General features: G+C 37.3%; 1 long non-coding RNA gene across 1 annotated transcript; it reads left to right on the forward strand.

Moving 5' to 3' along the window:
* The first annotated feature begins 2,346 nt into the window (after nucleotides 1-2,346).
* Nucleotides 2,347-8,038, forward strand: LOC104415148. Its single transcript, XR_720334.3, has 4 exons — nucleotides 2,347-2,544; nucleotides 4,056-4,096; nucleotides 5,275-6,451; nucleotides 7,463-8,038. It is a non-coding gene; the product is annotated as an uncharacterized LOC104415148 (long non-coding RNA).
* Nucleotides 8,039-9,011: the final 973 nt, after the last annotated feature.

Below are 9,011 nucleotides of genomic sequence, written 5' to 3' on the forward strand. Positions count from 1 at the left end.
GGATAGGAGCAATATGTTGCCCTATTTCGCATATGGTGTAATGTGGATTGAGTTATCGCCATGATTCTGGTCTCTGCACCTGAGATTTTAAATTTTTTTAAGAATTTGTGGTGGAAATAAATCACATTTTCCTCGTTTCATGAGCTTTGTCTCGTTCTTCTCATAATGAGCACGAGTTGATCTATTTTTACCTGTGGAAGACTAGGACTGCAAATCAGTTAAGAGTTAATATCTCTCGGTCCTTCTCAATTCAATGAGCTCTCCAACGTATTTTCAAGCAATTTTCCAGCTCTGTCGAGCTCTTTGCTCCTCCTATCTGTTGCGTTCTCTGTCTTCCTAGTATGTCATTGGGATGCGATTCGACATGATGCAAGGCCACGTGCATGTGAAGGAAAATGTTGGATAAATAGGGTTTCGAAATGGGTTGAACAATGAAATCGGATCAAGTAAAATAATTCGGACTTTGAAGCGTGATATCACTATCTTTAAAGATTTATTTACCCACAACGTTTCTAATGGACACCGGCAAAAATCCTCCAGGATATAACAAAGTCTCGGATGAGAATATTAGATAGCAATTCCAGTATTTCTTCAAGATCTCTTTAGGAAACAATCGAAAAATTGACTGCAGTTTTTCAGAAAGAAAACTCGAAAATGACCACCCTTTTTTCCTTCCGAAAATTGACAAGTTTATATATGAAACAATCTTGCAACTCTTCATGAAAATTGTCAAAGAATAAACAAACACATGCTTTAGAAAGTTGTTTGGATAAATAAATGTGACTTTTCGGAAGAAGTCGAAAACCAAACAATTGCAACCCTTCAGGAAAAATTGCAAAATCGAATAAGTAATTTTTCCAAAGGTTGTCTTGAAAGACAAACAAAAAATTCAGAATAATAATTTTTTTTTTTAAATAAATAAAATTTCGATTTTTCATTTTTATATTTCATTTCCGAAAATCTCAAAATAAAAGGCAACCTTTGAATTGACTAAAAAATAATAATAACAAAAAAAATAAATAAATAACAAAGGAATTAGTGCTAATTAATCCGCGGGCGTGCAAAGTGCTAAGTGCACCAAATAATCACGCACTCGCACGTGGGTATGATGGAGTCTAGCCCCACCCAAGGAAATCCCACATTTTTAAATTGGCCCACTTCCTCTCACTTTTTCTATGTAGGACAAAGAAAAAAGCACTCATTTTGTTTTAATAAACAAAACTCCAACAGAAAATACTCGTTCATGTCAAAGAATGGCCCTGCTAAACTAGGTTCTGAGCACCTAGTCGGTACATAAGCGAAAGAAACAAAAAAGAAAGGTAGAGAGAACAATGGCAAGAGAAACGGCAAAACGCAAAGTGGTCGTTCCTTCCGTTTAGAACCTTAACTTTTCAGTGTTCAGCGTGTTTGCGTGATATCACTATGGCTTTCTTCGTTCTGGTCTGGATCATTAAGAGAAGTCAGTGGAAAGAGACCCTTTGATAAGGGAGGACAGTTGATGGTGAATGAGATCTTCTATGGAGCATGCCGAATGGGCTTGGATTTAGAAACGGGATTAGAGAAGTTTTCTGAGGAACAAGCTGGCTTTAAGAAAAGGATGGAGTAAGATCCTGCTGGTCTATTCCAGTGTTCTTGTGGTTCACTCTATGATTCTATCCATTCAATAATCAATTTAACTGGTAAAAAGAAAAAAAAAATCACTTTTGGCCGGTTGGTTCATCACTTACAATTTTTAATGGTCAAAGTGCACATCGTGTGGGAAATGAGCCCCGTTAACTTCAAATCAATAAGAGAAATTGTTTGATGAGTATAGTAAATGAGTCAAACTAAATTCAAAGCGTTAAAATTGATGGGTTTTATTTGATCTTATGGGAAGGGAGAGGTGAGGGGTTCAAAATTCAAATCCCCATTTTTTTAGGGGGTTGGCATGGGGAGGATTTAGTTTTAGGTGTAGGTTTTGACTTCTACGTTCTGCAAGAAGTTAAGGCAAAAGTTTGAAAGCAAGAGTTAGAATATAAGTATAGTAAGATTGAAAAAAAAAAAATTGATTTTGCATATACATTATAAGTTCAATGAGTAATTTCTCCATCAATTTTTCATTTGTAGGCATTATTGGAATTGTGGGCCTACCACCCAGAATCTGTGACCAAATTAAAGGAAAAATCAACAGTCCATATCGAATTGGGTCTGTTTCTTTCTTTGCATTGAATGCACTTCCACGGGCCATCCCAAATTACGCATGCTCAGTATGGAATTGCCTGATTCTCTTGTTATCATCATTATGACCCCCTTAGTATATACATATCATTCCGCTTTTTCATTTTCACCACTTTCTCTCTCAATCAAAACCCTAGCAAAGGCTGTGCGTGTCTGCGTGCGTTTTCTGATCTTTATGTTTGTGAAGAAGAAGCTGCTTTTGAAGAAAATGGCCCCTGCACCAAATGCCGCTGTGAACCAACAAAACCAGTGCACCATCTGATTGGAGGGCCTGCCTGCGCGCACCATTGTGGCGCTCCGCGGCAGCCAAACCTTCCATTTGGATAGGTGTTTTGTCTTGTGAATATATAAAAACATACGTTTCTTTTTGCTTCTTTTTTTCTGTGTGTTTGAGTGTTTTCGTGGTGTGCTTCTTTGTTCGATGTTATCGCTGTGCAAGAGAGAAAGAGAGTTTCGCAAAGTTGTTCAAAGTTAAAACTGATGTGTGCCACCTTTTTACTGATACCAGGGGTTTGATCAGAAATAAAGAAAAGTTGATATTTGGCCAATCAGATCTGGGACTGTTATATCTTAATCCAGTGTGTTGTAATCTGAAAATCTTGATCTAAAACCACAGTTTAGTAAATCATGTTGTTAGATAAATCTGCAAAGGAAAAACCACTGATTTCCGCGAAATTTGCACTGTCTTTTCTGATTCATGGGGTTTGGAGGAGATTACATTTCAGCCCAACAGATAAATGTGTTGCCGTGTTCAATATTAAAGGAGTTAACCATCTTTAATGAATAGCGCATATCGTTGCAGTAGAATTACAGGTACTTCCTTATTGTGGGCTTTTATCGTAAATCAAAACCGATCACGATTTTCTTGACATGAAACATATGGAATCTTAAGGTCAAATTATCAAAATAAAAAGCGTTGAATATTTTTCTTAAAGAGTGCATATGACTGTATTAGAGTTTTTTGTGTAAGATACATGCATCTTGATACATTCATCTTGAATGCTATGCTTGTGTCAAGCCTAATTGCCCTTATAATTATAAGCTATATTATAAATTGAGACTTATACTTACATACTGACCACAACATATTATGTAAGCACTTGTATTAACTATACGGTCTGTATTCTCCTTTTGAGCAAGTTAGCGAGTACCCATCACCATCGATCAGGGTGATTTGACTTGTAGCAATTAATTGACTACTCACATCATTGGTAATGGATGGGGATTACTAGAGAAGTCTGTACCTAATATTTGCTTATTATGAAATAATATAGTCAATGTGAAATCGAGAAGTCTTATAATAATTGATGATGGTCACAGTGGCCTTTCATGCAGCGACCATTTGAAACTTCAATGAGATCAAATACTTTATAAGTGGATCACTTTGATTGTATTAAGCATATCTTTGTGTCAATTTTTTTATTATTATCATTCCGATTCTTTTATATAAGCTTTTTATGCTGAAATAGCGAAATGTATCGTGTACTACATTTTGCGTAGTGTTCTTTAAACACTCGAGTGATAATGGGCTTATCTAGCTGCTATAGACTTCATGCCAAGTTCAATTGACTGCTGCCTCTTGAGTTCCTTTCTCATTATTCCTTTGTGCATGGAAGCTCTTTGAATTGGTCATGATCTCTGTATTCTGTCATGCCGTTATTTTGACCATAGTATGATGATTTTATCTGTCTCTTGCAACCATGCTCTTGCTTCTATAATAGTGCTTCAGTTTGTCTTTCATTGATTCTTCTCTTAAGTGATAATTGTACTGTCATACCTGTGACATTGTCTGATAGATAGTTGTTTTCTTAAGTCAAATCTTCTGTTGATTTGTGCAGCAGCCACCATCTGGAGTTTACTGTAGACTTGATCAGGGATGGTAAGTGTGGCTTATCCTTGAGCTTGCAGAATGTTTACCTTTGCTGATCTCCATCTGAACTCTTTTATTAAGTAACAGATTTTCTTCCTAGAATGCTTGTTTAGATAATGGCCTGTCGATGTGCTAGGAAAATTCAGCTGGAAAGAAGTCCCTTTTAGGTCATTACTATTCGTTACATTACTTTTACATGGTGATCAAGGTCTTTATAAAAGGATGCATCAGATTATGCAAAAATAGGTCCGTCTAGCATTCTTCATCAACACTCAAATGCAACAGGGCTGATGTGCAGAAGAAAAAAAAAAGAAATATTGTTTGTCAAAAAGAAACCTGCAATTGTTTTTTATCCCCGAAGTAATATAGGAGGCAAGACTGCTATGAGTAGGAGACGTTCATGTTCATCTTGTTTTTGCTTCATTTTTTCATTTTCTAATGGCTTTCTTAGAACAGTGGTGTTTTTATCTTCCAAATTAAAATTAGAAAAACTGTGGAAAGTTTTCATTGAAGTAAGTAGTTGCAAAAGCAAAAGTAAGTAGTGTTCTTTGCCAGAAGAAAAAGTAAGTGGTTGCAAATTATGATGAAGAACATCAGAAATGCAGCATCTATTCTTGGATATACATATTAGTGTTATGTTGTTTCGTGAATATATGCTCTTTTTATTAGGACTCAAGAGGTCCTGTGTGGCACGTATGATGTGGTCAAACGTGTAGTCATTAATCTTGATCATGGAATGGATGAAATATAGCATGTATATGCACTGAAATCTTTCTATTCTATGATTGTTTTTTATGGAAAACATTGCTAAGTTCACAACCTGCAACTCTTAGGTAAATTTGAACTGCAGTGTCTCAAAACTTATTTTTTGAGTTTTGCCTTTTGATTCAGACTAGTCATTTGATGCTACCAAAATAGTTGCAATGTGTCCATGCAGTAGTTTCGAGATTAATAGAATAAACATTGTTGTGGTTAATTGAATCAGGCAAGCTTGCTACAGTCTGTTTTTAGCTTTAAAACTCATCTTTCCTTATCTCGTGTTCTCTCCTTCGCTCTTACAATTTTTTTTTTTTAGTACTTTTTCTGTTTCAGCGAATCTCTATTACTTGGAAGTAAGTTCTGATGGCCCGTGTGCTGATGATTGTGCTACCTGTAGTGGGATGCTAATTAAGTGCAATATGTTGCAGATGGCGGTCCTATCAGAGAACACTACTCCTGTCGAAGCCTCTGTAGAGAAACCACCCATAGGATGATGGGTTCAGTTAATGGTTCTGGCCAGGCCTCAGTGTTGTCTCATGATACAAGTATCACTCATCCTCGTCTTGGCATCAACAGAAGGCCGAATCGTGGATATTCATTTCAGGGTCTTATGCAGAGAATAACTCTGCACAACCATATCTTTTGTGGATATCGAGGCATGCTGGGTTAGACAGATTCACTTTGATCCACTAAAAAGACTTTTGGCCATGGGCACTTTTCGAGGATGCTGGGTTGGATATCACTCATCTTTGTCTTGGCATTGACAGTAGGTTCTCTATCAGCTCTTGATCCTGTTTTTGTTTTTGATCCCATAACGAGGGAGTACAGAAGATTGCCAACATCAGGAGAAAAAGATATAGGCAGTCATCCAGTCGGACTTGGTTTCGATCCTTCAACAGGAAAGTACATCCGTGGACATATGTGAATGAAAGAAGAAGGTGCTATGAAGTGACTACACTAGAAGTGAGTTCGTGGAGGAAATTGGAGGTACTTGATCGTTGCAGGCTTATTTTGTAAATGAACCTATATTCTGGAACAGAGCCATTCACTGGGAAAGCCTCTCAAATAGAATGTGACTTCATGATATCATTTGACGTATGTCATGAGAGGTTTCGGAAGATTTCATTTCCCAAATGTATATCTGACTTTGTCATCAGTCCACGTGCTGAAGATGTTGGCCAATTAGGCCTTGGATCACACCACGATAATAATGGTCAATTGCTCCTACCCCCAAGGTTTTATCCCCGATGGATATAACCACCTCACGTCAATGATCAAACCCAACGAACTTGAGCTGCTAGGCTTCAGAGGATGCTCAATTATAGTAGAACATGATAACGAGCAGATGAGATTATGGGAAGTGATGGGTAACAAGCTCGAAGACCTTTCCATCTGGTTTTGGGATGAACATGATACTCACGTGCTGTGGAATCCCCACATGACTTATAAAGTCGTTGGTAGGTTGAGCAGGGAATATTATCTGTTGGAGTTAAGTGCTTGTTATGGTGATGTTCGGAACCAAAAAAAGCACTTCTCTCAGTTCCTTCGAAAAGGGCAAATTACCTGCTGCTGGACATCCCTGGCCTCCCTCCAATGCTTATTACGGTACGTGGTTATGAGCCTAGCCTTGCATCACCTAAAATTGCGTGATTGAGAGTTGTTCTTCTCGTCTCTTGGGCTGAACTTTTTGTGGTCTTCTGTATGACCCCTGTGAGTACTGTTTTCTCTCTGCCATTTAGCCGCATCTATGATTATTCAAGCAGTGCCTTTGCAGAAATGTTACAAGGGATAAGTACTTGTAGCGTAGGAATAACTCTCTTCGGTTTAACATTGCCAATTGCAGGTACTGAGGGATTGTTTGTATTATTTCGTGGATTCACTTATGTTCTTCCCATAGTTAATGGAAATTTCACGCAGAGATGATTACGGCAGAATCTTTGGTTGAGGAGATTAAATAAAAAAAAATGCAGGATGACGGAGATCGAATCTATATTACAAACGAATCCATTTGTGCAGGTAGAATTGTTAGCCTATCAAACCTAAAAAGAAATATAATGCATTGTTGGGAACCATGACCAAATTACTGATCCTTGGTCAGGTAATTAAGATACCTGGTATGCTCAAAACTTTCGGAGAAAGACATAGGCACAAGAATATGATCTGATTCCTTTGCGTCATCTCTAAATGCAAACACCTCATTATTTTGACGCTCGCTCAAGATTTGCTACACAACATGTTTGTCAGGTCTACTTTCTTAAGGTGAACTTCCTGTCATAAGAAGAAACAATAGTTTGCTGCATGGGTAGGAATGCATGTACTGTGATTACTATGCCATTAGTGCCAAGTACTAGATTGACGTGGATTCAGGGCCAACATTGTAGTCTATCATTTAGTAAATTTTATGGAAGGACTGTTTTGGCCACTATTCTAGGGTCACGAGCGATTTATGGTGACATTTTATGGTGAAGAACAGATGCTATACATAAGCAGCACTCTTGCATTACTGCCCTCTGTCGTTTTTTTTTTCTCAGCTTGATTTTGTTGGTAAAGAATGTTATCAACTCACAACTCAAAGGTGATGATCTAATTCTGTAATTGGTTACACTTTGCCCTTAGCTGGTGCAGCCCCTGTGGAGCAGTCGATGAATTTACCATCTCCACCGAAGTCCAGCTCAAGCGGCCTGCTACCAGCTAAGCAAACAGCTTTTCAAGCTGAAGGATCTGGAACGATCAACATCCAGTTGCCTGACGTTGGTGAAGTGGTGGTGGCTGTAAGTGCAGATGTTCAACCGAGAGATGGAATAGATGGTCCCGAGGGATATTATTTCAGATGGCGAGCCGTTGAGGTCCCATTGGAGTGATCTGACAGAGGAAAGCAGATAAATGGTTTGTTTTCGAACTGATCCAATCATTATGGTGGGGTCGTCAAGAAGCTGCCGGGACAAATAAGTGATTTTCTGAAGTGGACGATCGTGGTGTGTTAAAAATAGTTGGAAGCGAAAACCTTATATGCTTCATTTAGGGTCATGAAGAACCTGCTGCTTTCGTGAAATTCTCGGTCAATCACTTCTCGCTGCCTGATCGCTATTCGAAATAGATCTCTTTGGCATTTGCAGGTGAATGAAGTTATCTGGTTGAAGAGTCTCACTTCAATATCGTTTGATATACTAAGATCGATTCAGAAAAGTAATATATTAAATGATGTAGCATATTTGTGTGAGTATTCAATATTATTTACTTGTAATTTTTAGGTTGTCCGCTCTATACTTTTTTACACCAATGTCAGTGTATATAGCATCATTCATTTATTTGAATTTTTCCTTGTGATACTTTTGTGATGGCTAAAAAGCCCAAGTATTTTTGGACTAATCTTTTGGAAGGCATAGCCTTACCTCGAATTGATAATTGCAAACTAAATCAATCAAAAAAAATTTTTATTTTTACGGGAAAAAAATAAGTGAATTAGTGGTGACGCAAAATCAAAATAATAGCTTTGATTGGTTTAGAAATACTTTTAATTTCAACATCACGAAGGATGTCGTACTTTTTGCTTGACCTTGTTTTGCCTAAATTACGCATTTGCCCATGATTCGAAAATTTTTAGGGCATTAAAATTACGATATTTTCTTCCATTCAAATTAATTATTCATATAAATTGTTATGGATTATGTTCAACGTTCAAAGAATACCATAGTGGCATTTTTGAGTCATAGTTGATGATATGGAAAGTATCTAAAGAAATCCAACTCAGGTCTATGTTCCTCTACGTTCCAAGCACATGGTATGTTTGGAAAAAGATATAGCCTAGATAACCGAATGTCATTTAGATTTATTTGACTAAATCAAGCTAATCAAATTGTAAATAATGCGAGACTTTTCCTTTCTCCCACCCTAAAACACAAGTTTGTTTTACCATTCCCATGGTTGGCTCCATAATTCTATCTATTCAATCACCAATCTAGATTAGAAAAGAACATTAAAAAGAATTCACTTTCAACCTATGGTCCCATAGTACCAATTCCTAATGGCTTATAAGTGCACATTTGTGGAGCCTTGTAAATCTTATATCAATAAGAGAAATCATTAGATGACTGTAGCATGTGAATCAAACTGAATTCCAACCATCAAGATTGATAGGTCTTATCCAATCCAACCCAAATAAACC

Source organism: Eucalyptus grandis, chromosome 8, assembly GCF_016545825.1.
Source record: "Eucalyptus grandis isolate ANBG69807.140 chromosome 8, ASM1654582v1, whole genome shotgun sequence".
In the NCBI taxonomy this organism is placed as follows: domain Eukaryota; kingdom Viridiplantae; phylum Streptophyta; class Magnoliopsida; order Myrtales; family Myrtaceae; genus Eucalyptus; species Eucalyptus grandis.